The sequence below is a fragment of the Lepidochelys kempii genome, chromosome 7, assembly GCF_965140285.1.
Source record: "Lepidochelys kempii isolate rLepKem1 chromosome 7, rLepKem1.hap1, whole genome shotgun sequence".
Classification (NCBI taxonomy): Eukaryota; Metazoa; Chordata; order Testudines; family Cheloniidae; genus Lepidochelys; species Lepidochelys kempii.
Window position 1 is genome coordinate 72,768,685 of NC_136386.1, and position 13,186 is coordinate 72,781,870.

At 39.5% G+C, this 13,186-nt stretch overlaps 1 protein-coding gene across 1 annotated transcript in view; it reads right to left on the reverse strand.

Annotated features, from left to right (window-relative positions):
- The window catches only part of BMPR1A (bone morphogenetic protein receptor type 1A), a 172,012-nt gene that overhangs the window by 117,504 nt on the left and 41,322 nt on the right, over window positions 1-13,186 (reverse strand). Inside the window, exon 2 of the mRNA XM_073353348.2 lies at window positions 2,780-2,899. The gene's annotated coding sequence lies outside the window, so the exon portion shown is untranslated. The remainder of the gene's footprint in view (window positions 1-2,779; window positions 2,900-13,186) is intronic.

Genomic DNA, 13,186 nt, shown 5'->3' on the forward strand with positions numbered 1-13,186 from the left:
TCACATTCAGTGATGCCCGGGCAATATCCTCATAGGAAGGAGGGAGCTTCAGAATTGAGTCTAGGGGTTTGTCCACATTAGAGTTAGGTTGATGTAAGGCATCTTACACTGACCTAATTATGTCAGTGACTACACGACAGCCTTGCTCCCACCGATGTAAGTGCCCCCCGACACTGACAGAATAACTTCATCTCCATGAGAGGCATAGCGCTTATATTGGACTAGTTAGGGCAATGCACTATCCGTTCACACACTGCGTTATACTTACATTAGCTGTTGGCTATCATCTTGTCAATTTCACAGCTCCGCTCTGCAGCAGGGGACTCACAGCTGCAGCCATGAAATTGAAAAGAAAGGGTGATAGGCTCCCTACTACGAAACTGAGCCCAGAACCAGGCTCACAGCTGGCCCCCTAGCTGTCAACCAGGCTCACAGCTCGAGCCTCCGTCCCCTACTCCAGGGTAACAGCCCAGGCTCAATTTCGCAGCATGGAGCCTACCAGCCTTTCTTGTCAATTTGACAACTTCAGCTGTGAGCCCTGGTGCTGCTCTGAGCCTGAGGCAGCTGTGAAATTGACAAGAAAAGCTGGTAGGCTCTGTGCGGTGAACCCCACACTGGGCTCACAGTGCGGGCTGTCACCTCATGGCGGATGGGGGACTCCAGTTTTGAGTTCAGCTGCCACCCTGGTTCTCAGCTCCCCACAGAGCTAACCAGCTGGAGCCCAGCTGCCACACAGGCTCTCAGTTCCCTACTAGAGCCCGGCTCCTGGTCCCTGCAGGGAGCGGGGAGCTGAGAGCCTGGGCAGCTGCCAAGCTCAGAAACCAGACTCTCAGCCCCCCAAGACTGCCCCTCTTAAGTCGGTGCAAGCATTTCTGGTGAGAACGTGCACCACCGATAGAAGGAGGGTCGTGTGGACATGAAAAACCACAGTAATTACTGCAGTGGCTGTAAAGTGATGTAACATAGGCAAACTTAATTGTGTAGTGTGGGGGAGGGATAGCTCAGCTCAGGCTATTTTCCCCTGAACTATTGCTCAAAATAAAAAAAAAGGGATAAATCACTTACAATTCTTCATTGAAGTATCATTTTATTAGATTCCCATTCTTGGCTCTATTTCTATGTTATGTAAAATAACTGAATTATTTTAGGTCTCAACTTTCTAGCCAACAACAGATTGGAACTCTATCTCAAAGATTTTTGTCCATGAGGCAGTGGTAAGTTGCCCATTCTGAGCCTCACTGTCAGGCATCAATAGAGCCATCAGAATGGCTGGTACCTGCTGCTAGGCTGGTGCAGCTGCCAGCTGTCTACAAAATGCTCCAATGAAAGCAGCATAAGTTGTCTTAGTGAGAAAAACTAAAGGGTAGGAAATATTAAATACAGAACTATGTTTTTCATATGTATTTCTTCTCACCTCAGCTCTGTAACATGGACAAATTTATCCTTTCAACAAAAGAAACTACTCACATCAGCTTTTGTTGTTGTTGGGGGTGGGGGGGGCAAACAAAATATCATTAGTTTATATTATCAATAGTGGTAAACATGACCAAGAACATTTTGCACCAAGACTAATAAACTTTCATAATTACAAAAACATATGCATAATATTGGTTTATAATGTAGTGACTATGGTATACATGTATCTATCACAGTCAGCTGATTTTTAGGTGATAAGTTCAGATGAAGTTCCATGAAAATAAATACAAATAATGCTCTAATTAATTCTACTTATTCAGAAAGAAGGCCTACTCATCACTGTGATCAGTTCAATGAAAACATCTACTCAAGTCCAGCAGTGGTCAAAAAAAATAAACAAAGTTAGATTGTATGAAGAAAGAAACTTAAAATGTTACAGTGCCAATAAATAAATTCTTAGTCCTCCCTTACTTTGAATCAAATCTGCGTCAACATTGGTCATGCCATCTCACAAACTACATAACAGAAGCAGAAAAATGGCTATTCAGAGCAACAGAAACGACTACAGGCTTGTAAAGAGTGCCATACAGTGAGAAAATAAGAAAATTAGGACTATGTAGTTTATTGAGGAGATGCATACGAGGTGAAAGGATAGAGGTATGTAAAGTAATAGAACAGAGGTGATCACATGGGTGCTTCCGCTTACCCCCTCAAAATATAGTTTTAAAAACCCAATGCGATTAAAAAGCACCATATCTGAAACTGAGTAAAGAAAAAAAAAAACCTACAGCATGCATAATTAACCTGTGGAACTCAATGACTCGAGGTGTTACTGAGGAAAAAAACTTAGTAGGATTAAAAAAAGATTAGATGTGGCTAGTAAGAATAACTATAGTAACACCAGCTAGGAGAAACATTTATAAGTCTTATAAAATGTCATGCAAATCAACAATTATGCCACGGATTAGGAAGAAACTTGCCCACACACACGGTATCCTACAGTGTTATAGATGCTATATACTGTCTACTGAGGCATCTGGTACTGATCACCATCAGAGATATCATACCAGACTAGATGGATTTTTGGTCTGATGTGATAATGCAATTCTTGTTTTCCAAGGAAGGAAAACTGTGTATGTGGGTTAATATTTTTGAATTTGGGTAATTTTTCAGAGTTGGAACAGAGGCACAGAAAGAAAGTGTTTGTAGTACTCCAAATCCAAAATTACATTTTATGGTTTGTGTGAAAATGTTTATGTTCCTTATTTTAAAAGGAAAAAAAATCAAAAAATCAAGGTTTAACAATGCACTTATTACTCTTACAACTCTTAGGTGGGTTAGGGATTTTTTGGTTTCACCTTACCTCAGTTGGGGAGTTGGATGAAACTATATTTTATGTAAAATCTTCTTCAGACTGTCTTCATCTGTATTTCCACTTCATCAATTCCAATATGATATTACAGCAATGCATATTTCTATTAATCTGTAAGACAGGAAGAGGATTTGCCTTTGAGTCTGCAGCAATACTTTGTCAGTAATAGAGAAATTACTGTAATGGTTTACAATACATAACATGAACTGATTATTGCAGATATATCTACAATTATGGAGATTAACTGTTGTCTATTTCTTGTTGCTATCTATTGCTTTCCACAGAAAACCTCTAGAGCTGCCATATTTCAAATATTTTACACTTTTAAAGCCTTGATATAATAGTAAAAACATATTAAGGATACCCCAAAAGCATTTGGAATTTATTTGTATTCTATTCAAATTATACACTTACAAAGAAAAATATTAATGACTTAACTGATTTGTAAAGAATAATTTTTTCTTCCACTTTAAGGAATCAGACAGTCTTTTGAGAGAGAGAGAGAGAGAGAGAGAGACAGACAGACAGACAGACAGACAGACAGACAGACAGACAGACAGACTTTTTTAACTTGGGGCAATTATTTTTTCTCTGAGCTTTCAATGTGCAATTACACACTAATTTTAATGTGTTTTCCTTCAGAAAACCAGACTCTGAGAAACAACAGGTTTATTGGAGATGAGCACTGACATGACTGCTTCAGAGATTGTAAAGCAAGTAGAGGAGCTGACAGAGTGTATATGGAAAGCCCTATGCAGATACAAAATTTGTATCTGCATCCAATCCATGAGCCACAAACATGGTCTGTGGCTATTTGCAGGTATGATGCGGCTATCTGCAGATTTGCAGGGCTCTATGCATAAGAGTTGGAAGAAGTTTACTGGCACCTGTCCGGGGGCTTGTCGACATAGCAAGGTACCATGCTGCAAGCCAGGATGTGAATCGACAGCACCAGCTTCTTACGTAGCATGGACGCTGCTATAGTGCAGGGATGGCCCCAGAGTGTGGCTTTGAGTACTGCTATGTAGCATGCTAAGTTGCACTCCAGAACTCTCATTTCACTGTAGTAAAGTGTCCACATGAGACATTACTCCACAGCAAGCTGATCCACTGTAGATTCACACAATCGGTTGCCGAGCAGTAATTTTCTGTGTAAACGAGCTTCACCAGTTAGAGGAGACCAAGTGAACCAAAAGCAGGCTCAAACCCATCATCTTAGCTATATAAATGTATCAAGAGAGTTCACTCACTAAAATATATTGGATTCAAATAACCAAATATTCAGTTTCATCAACAGGGCAGGGATTCAGGAAATAACCCTTATTCAAAAAACATTTAAGCACATGCTAACTTTAACCATGTGCACAAATGCTGTCCTCAATAGCAGTGTCGCCAACTCTGGCAATTTTATTACAAGTCTTGTCCCTACTTCTGTCCCTACTTCTGGAAACATGAGAATCTCAGCTTTCATTTAAAATGTCTAGCCCTCATGGTTACGGAGAAAGGCTTGAAAACATGACACGCGTGTCTTCTAAAGGATCAAATAACAGAAGGCAAATAAAAAGATCCTCATATTTATCCTTTTTAAAGAGATGATACTTAAGCCAATCTCATGATTTTTGGAGCCTGATTCATTTTTGAATGGTTGAGCTTTGCAATACCGGAATAGGGATGTACCAAAGCACGTGGCTTTCGTAGAAAGGCAAAGCTTCTATTGTCTGGTTTTCTTCCCTCTTTCTCCCCTAACACCACAATGACCTCTCACATTACAAGAAGGTAAAAAACCTCCATCCCCACATCCATTTATAAGCATTGTTTTTATCAGGGTGAGGTTTAATAGTCTTGACAATAAATAATACATTTGTATATAATGGGCAACCTGAAACTGTCCTGAATATCAGATAGCATGAGTTCATAAAAACAACTGTCTCTGTTGAGCAGACAGGCGGACACTGGACTCTTAAATATTCCATGGTCAAAATGAAGAAAAACTGACTGTTGCTCTACATTTAGCAAACCTTTGTTTTCTTAACAAGATTACAAAACCTACAAAGTGAACTCAAGTCTCCTTTCCCTATTTCTGAAACATCTTCAATAGCTATACCGCTGTAGCGCTCCACAGCATGCTACTGTAAACAGAAAGGAGATTCTGTGATTTCCTGGCTATCCTACTGCAACAGCCATAAATCTTAGATGTCACGTCCCATTTATCCAATAATATAGTTCATGCCATAGCTTTAAAACAGGTCACTGTTAAAGGGAAAAAATAACAGTGATTTTGAACAAAGTTAGTGCTGTTTCTGAGTACTGTACTCTTGGTAATATTCCCAACCTCTTGAAGCAGCTATCATCATTAATTTTTGTAAAATTCTTTACTCACATTTTCTGGATCATATGCCCAACAATCCCCTAACCACCATATAGCAGCCTTGCAGTTCACTCAAATGAATCTTCAACTCAATTAAAACCAAATTATTCTTCTGCCTTAGACAACTCTCCCTCCTCCCATTACTCACCAAACCACAAGCCCTGTTCCAAAATCCCACTTTTTTAGACAACCTTCTGCAAAACCTCCTGGCTCACTGGAGAACGACCCAGCACTTAAGCTTAATTGTTTATTACTGTGAGTATACTGCCTGTATTACACACCAGGTTTTATTTCCTTCCTTTCCCAATCAGCTTCTAAGTGCCACTGAGTGACTTATATTAAATTTCAGTTATAAAAATCATCTGAATTGATATGAATATGAGTTTTATTTCCATTTTAAGTATGAATTCTAAGAATTCTAATAATTAATAATGGTTACTTGTTTTTCCTGAGGTGCTAGAAGACTACCAACCGTGCTCAGATAACACGAACAGAGCATGGATAAGCATGAATTTTATGCGGGTAGTCATTTGCAGGCAAGAGAAAGCTTCTCCACTGATTTTCAATTTTGTGTTTTGTTAACTGCTGTTTTCTGCTGCCTGTACATTTGCGTGGAGACTCTGGTAAACTTTCATTAATAAATTGGGGGGAAAGAAAACCCTAGAAGCTAAAGATCTCACTGGCGCTGTAACACAGAAGGAACCAAACTTAAATGTCACATATCAAATTGATAAAGGTAAAGAAAAGTTGGGTGAAATTTTGGACATACCAAGAATTTGGCATCATCCTTTTAAATGCAAAACAATAACTATCAAAATAAAAATAAAGTTATTTTCATACTTCCATTCTCTTCCACTTTGTAACCATCAAGGCAGTTATTCATTACAAAGTGAAGGTATAAAGAAGTCAGTGTACAGAACTTAAATACCAAAACAAAAGAAAGTGAGGGAGGAGGGTGACCCATCAAAAACTAAATTAGTTGAAATCAAATACAATATCTTAAGACTATAAATCAAAAGGATTTACTGAAAGAGCTTACTTCATTCAGCAACTGGATAATTCAGTGAACCTTCAACAAAATCTAATGAAATCAAAAGTGCATTATCGAGCATAACAAACTAAGAACAGAATGAAGGTCTAAGTTCACATTAACTGAGGGCATGGCTACACTTGCAGATGTAGAGCACTTTGAGTTAAACCAGCCTTTGGAGAGCGCAGTAGGGAAAGCGCTGCACACTGTCCACACTGACAGCTTCAAGCGCACTGGTGTGGCCACATTTGCAGCGGCACTGGGAACAGTGCATTATGGGCAGCTATCCCATCATGCAAGTGACTGTAACGTGCTTTTCAAATGGGTGGGGTGGAGTGTGACAGGGAGTATGTTGTGTGTATGTGGGGGGAGAGAGTGGGTTTTTGGGGGGCTGAGAGCTTGTCAGCATGCTGTCTTGTAAGTTCAGACAGCAGCAGACCCCCGCCCCCACTCACAACAACAGCATTCCACACTAATGGCTTGCTTTGTCTCGGCGCAGATAAGCATGCTGGCTGTCAGAAACGGAGCTTTCAAAGGGCATATCCGCATTCCTGCAGCGATTCAAAAACAATGACAAGAGTGGCCACTTGACTTAAGGGAATTATGGGACATTTGCCGAGGCTGATCAGAGCGCAGTAATGCAACACCTCGTTCACACTGACACCCACGCGTTTCAGCCAAGACGCAGCCAGCATTAATCTTCTCATCAAGGTGGAGTACCAAGAGCGCTCTAGCTGTGGAGTCAGAGTGCTCTATGTGCCTTGCCAATGTGAACAGGTAGTGAGCTAGTGCGCCCAGGGCTGCTTTAATGCGCTCTAACTCGCAAGTGTAGCCAAGCCCTGAGCAGTTACATTACAAAACACTACATGGGAAAAGCAAAAGAAATGCCACAAAACTGCTATAAGTCTAATATCATAAAACTGACAGCTTTTTCCATACAATTACCATGTGACTTTTTTTGGCAAAACTATTTAAATAACCTCAAATTTCATCTAAACAAGATTTTATTCAACATCTGATAAGGTTGCCAGCAGCATTACAAAGTCCAAATTTACTTGTTTGCTCAGAATTGGATGAAAATGACAAACTAGACTCTGCTTCATTACTAAATGGTAAACAGCTGGAAATCATATAATAAATCATCAGTTTACCATTGCATTGCAAAATTACTAGTCAAATTACTTCTCAAAAGTTACATAAGTAAATTCCTAGATAAAAATCTAAAACTGGGGTTAAAATGGGGAATATATCAATAACATATGGATAAAAATTCAGTAATGTGTTAGTTATCCCAAAGACATTGGGATAACTAACATTCCTTACTACCCAAGGAAATTCAGAGTTATGTTCAAAACACATTGAAATCCAAACACATTAAGGTATGGAAATGTACAGCTTTGGAACCCAACCAATCTTAAGTCTGCCATGCAATTTCCATACAATATTGAAAACATTAGATCCCCACTTCACCACTTTAAAAGAAGGTCATTAATAACCAGAATTAAGGCTGAATGGCTTAGCTGAACGAGTATCTCATTGAAATCAAAGGGTTCATTTGCACAGAAGGAATATTTTTATCATGGCTGTTACTATGAGCTTATGATAAATGGTCACAAGTTATTTTGATTAACTACTAGGATACAACAATAGACTGCATGAAGTTCAGCTGAACTGTCAGGCTCTTCCAACACTTCTCATCTTTAATGATCTGGCCTTTTATCAGATCTGGTCAGGAGGTGTCTTGTCTCAGCTTAAGATGCTGTTGATTTCTACTTTTTTCTCAAGTAGTTACACACACAGTCTTGATCTAGCTGAATTCACAAATTGGTGTAAAAGTACTATGTCCTTTTATTCTGGAAATAAACCCTATATTTTCCCATGTGGGTATCTGTGAGCTTTGCTTAGTCTTGTTTAATTCATTGTTGAAATTAAGCTTACTTTTCATTTAAATTTTTTTATATTTCTGACTTTTTCTTAATCTCCAAGATTTGAATGTACTACTACTTCTGTTAATCATGCCATCCACTCAACCTTTATTCCAGGGTTCTGATAAAGTAGTACCTACATTCATTTAGTTACAGCTGAATTAAGGAAGAAAATCGAAGAAAATACTTTAAACCAAAGTCAGTGGTTTTGACTCACAAACAGAAATGGATGGCATGTACTTATCAACAATTCAGGGAAGCAATGTTGACACAAATGTTTTTTATTTATCTTTTCCACAGTTCTAGGAAGATACTTCAATATTTTTGCTGCATTTCCTAAACTATCTTTTTGAAAATTACAGTCCTTTACATTCCAACTGTTACAAGATCCAAGAATACAGGCTCTTGAAAGACAGAGGATCCTTACTGACTTTATTGGACAACTGCTTAAAGCAGAACTTGTTCAACTGTTAAGATTAACTTTATCCTTAATATTTAAGCAAGGCAAAGGTTTAATAAAGTGAAACAAACATTTAACTTTTTTGCGCATGCTTTTTTTCCTCCTAAAATATTTATTTTCTAACACGGACAACATATTAATTTCTACTAATAATTTCCTTAGCTGACCTAAAATGTTGACAGAGAAATACTGCTATTTCTACAGTGACCGAAACATTCTGATAAAAAGCTCTTCAAACAGTGTCAAGAGACGAGTGATTCCTGAATGTGTAAACTGATTTTCATGTAGCAACCCTACAGCTTTCAGATATAGTCATACTACAGACACTGGCTACTGAGACTACCATACCTCTAGCTGTATGGGCCCTGTGACGTTCAGTCCCACAGTCAGTTCATAACATAACTGAAGCACTGTCTTATCCATGTAGACAACCTTTGAGTAGAGATGATTTGATATTCAGATTATTTTTTGGAGACCACAAACAATATCTTTGATTTCTTAAACAGTTTAGGCCTAAGTAGTAGATATTTGCTCTTCAGACATCCAAGGTGTGCAACCTCTCCTTCACAGGACAGCTATGGGGCTTAGGGAAAATCATTGGCAATGATAACTGATAGATGAAAGTCAGATACTATTTTGGTCAGGTATGCAGATTGATGCCTAAGAACCCCTTCTGTCTCTGTAGCATTTAATATGGGTTTGACTGACAGGGCCTGCAATTCTGAGGCCCTTTAAACACAGCAACCACCACCAAACTGAGAACTTCGTTGAGAGCTACTACAATGAACAATATTACATCAAGACATGTTTTTAGTCTGTCTTTTGACTTTTTCACTCTACTCTCCTGGCAATGTGTGTGATACTTTGATGGATGTCCCCCCAAAAGTATCCCTTCAAAAATCGAGAGATGGAATGGAGGGAAGGCATCCATGCTGTTGGGAAAAAAGGAAAGTACTTATGTCAAGTTCTTGTACACAGATATAAAACACTCAGCAAAGAGCTCTACTGTGTGATAACATTAAAATCTGATGGGAAAACCTTATTCACACATATTTATAAATATACTGTACAAGGTCTTTAAAATGCTGAAAAATTAGCAACGAACAAACCAGGAAACACAAAGCACTCTCTCCACGTACCAGGTTGTCCAATTATTTTTCAGTGAAGATTTATGTAAGCTGCAAAGATCTTTACTTGTAAGAATATCTTTGAAGCATAGAATCTCTTTACATCAACCATCCTTCTGATTTTTCTATATTTCAGTAAAATAGTTATATCTATAGTCCCTAAATATTTTTAAAATAATGAATTCAATCACATTCAAAATATTTCAAAAAATTTAAATAATCCTTTTATAATTTTGATAACTACATATATTATATATTAACCAGTAATTACAACATTTTATTTTAAAACTCAATTGTCCAAATAGCTAAAAGTAATTGTTCTGCAGCCCTTGTAGCTTCTCCCCCTCCCTAGAACCCAGGGGCCCCAACTATTAGTACAACCCCCCCACAATCCAGTCCACCCAGCCTCATCTCTGCTCCTCCTGGGGTTTTTCACCCCCCTCTCCCAGGCAGCTGGGAGAGAAGGGGGAGTGTGCAGTGGCTTCTCCTCTCATCTCCCCATTCCCAGGCTGGAGGGGGAATTGCTCTGCAACAAACACCCACACACACCCACACTCACACCCCTTCCCAGGCTGGGTGCAAGAGAGGAGAGGATCAGAAGTTCAATCCTGTCTGTTTCTCCAGGATGGGAGTGAGGAAGAGGGACTAGGCCACACTCAGCTGCTGGGCTCTTTGCTCCTTCCTTCCCCACCCGCTCCTGTGAGAATGCTACAAGCGGAACGGAGAGATTCTGTCGGCTTCCAGTTGAGCTACTGGTAGGACTGAACTGTATGACGGGGCTGGAAATTGTCAGAATATTACAAGATGGGCTCCAGATCCCTCCAAAATCCCATCACTCACAATAAAATAGTGAACACTGGCAATACTGAGCGAGCAACACCCAAAGGTTAAAAAGGACCCTCTTGAATTTGGGTGACACCAAATTAGAGTGATGATATACACATTTTCAAGTTCTTTTTAAAAAACTGTTTCAGAGGATGGATGGACACCATGGTTGCTTTCACAGGATACAACAGGCAGAAAGAGCAGTTAAGTAAGCCTTCACAGCTGCCACTGATGGCTTTGAACACCCTCAAGACACCCTCAAGGTCTAAGGAAACTGGAATGACATATGAAATTGGGTTAAGAGCTCTCTACCTTCAGCAAACTTTTAAACTTGTTATATTTAGCAGCATAACATTTCCTACTGAAAGATTATCTGGACTCCAAGAAGACTATTTTGATCTCTTAACAGAAACCTAAGCCATTGTGGAGAAAATAAAATGACCACCTGCATGGGAGTTCAAAAACTCTGCTTTTCTATTGGTTCCTCTGCCTGATCAAATATGATACCAGCAAAACCTAACTTCAGAGAATGACCTAGTTTTCTTGAAACTTTGGGCCTCATTGAGCAAGGTTCTGAGCCCCACCAACTCCAACTGGTTTCCACAGGAATTGATTGAGGCTACCATCATGTAGAATTGGCTCTAAAGACAAAATACATATTTCTATTCAAGCTTCCTGTATTCTGAAGTGATTGCACTCTGTGTGGGAGTGCCCAACACAGAAATGTGTTCTTTAAATAAAAAAAAAAAAAAAAGGAATTTCAGTCAGAATGTCTGTTGCTGGAGTGCAGTCTCTGAAGTCGACAGATTCACATGCCTGGCAAACCTGTGGACAGAAGTTCAGGTGGCAGCATGAGATCCCCTCTACTGCGACAAACTTGAATTCATCTGACACTGTGCAATCCTCCTAGCTCAATGCATGCCAACTCTCTATGATCAGGCCTAGTTACCCACAATGTATGCATCCTTTAGTGATATAGGAACCCGAGAACTATTAGTGATCATTGAAACAAGATGAATAATAAAATCAGATTTCCTAAACTTAGATCCTCTATAAAAGTATCTGGACCCAATCTTCCATAAAAAAAATATAGGATTCTAAATACCCTGATTAGGGCAGAATGAGAGAAGGTAGATGGCCTGATTCCTAAGAAAAATGAAGATTAAAAATAGGGATAGTTTCAAGGGAAATATACTACTGTAAAATTAATAAGGGAGAACCCAAACGGCAAAGCTGCCATCTCACTCTCACACTCTAATTTAACTGTGAGCCTGCCAGTTACAGTACCTGGAAGTGAATGAGATATCCCTCCATCTATTCCACTAAAGTCACAGCTTCTCTAGCTAATATATTGTATCTCTCCCTGCTTACTGATAGAAATGACACCAGTTGTCATTGTGTCTCGTGACAGATCATGAAGTGAAGTCAGAAGTGGAACCAATGCTGTATTGAGCTTGAAAGGTTGATGTGCAGCTTCTCCTGTCTTTTGGTCAAAATATTAGGAACCAACCAATGTTGTTTCATTATATTCTTAAACAGAATTCCTTTTCAGAGGTTTATGGAATTATCCCTCCATAAATAGAGTTATTTTATAGGTTCAGAGAAGTAGTGAACTGCTGAAACAACTGTTTTTGAGAAGTTTCAGAGTAGCAGCCGTGTTAGCCTGTATTCGCAAAAAGAAAAGGAGTACTTGTGGCACCTTAGAGACTAAGTCAGTTCTGCAGAAGGGAGTGAAGCAGATCGCGAGAACTTTCTGATCCAGGAAACTAAGCTCCAGTAAATACATTGTCACTCATACTTAGTGACACCCTCCAGTGGCACCTGGAGAGTGAATTTGTTAAGACTGTGATGAAAGTGCAGCAATCTGTTCCTCTGAACAGAGAATGGAAGGTGGCTGGGTATCAAAGAAGGTACCCAGAGGTCTATCGGCCAATAAAAGCAGGAGCTGGAATTTTTGTTCACTGAATCTCAGCTGAGAGAGCAGGTATACCAAGTCCTGAACCACTACAATAATCTTCTTGTAGAGCTTTTACCAGCTAGTTGCCCAGACAAGGCTCAAATGCAGGAGGATGGGGGAGTGAGAACAGTGATTTTCTCCTAAATTCTACCCACAAACAAATGCAAAGGACACTTGACTGCAGATCTTCGTAATACACTCATCCCCATTTCTTGCATGTTGTGAACAGAGGATGTTTAAAATCACTGAGCTTCAGAGTCAACACTTGACTGAGATAAATAGCAGCATTTCACACCTCAGCTATTGTTTAGGCTGCCCGCATACGCAGACACACTATTGTATTGGTTTAGTTGCCTTATATTTTGAAGTTATCTTCACAATCTTATGGGCAAGTGACTTTCTCCCAGCAAAAGAAATCTTGGATTCTGGAGCACAAAACAGCAGCCTCTAGAAAATGTACGACATCTGAGCCCGTCTACAACACTACAATCTTGACAGAAGCCGCTTTTAATCGACCTAACAATGTATGTGTCTACACTACCAAGTCCCTTCCGCAGACCTAACTTGCCTGTAGCATCGACTTAATTACTCCACCGCGGCGAGAGGCACAGCTCTTAACTCAACGTTGATGAGTCGACAAAGAAGAACTGAAAATGCAGCATTGTGAAATGGCCTCCAGGAGGTGTCCCACAATGCTCTATTGTGA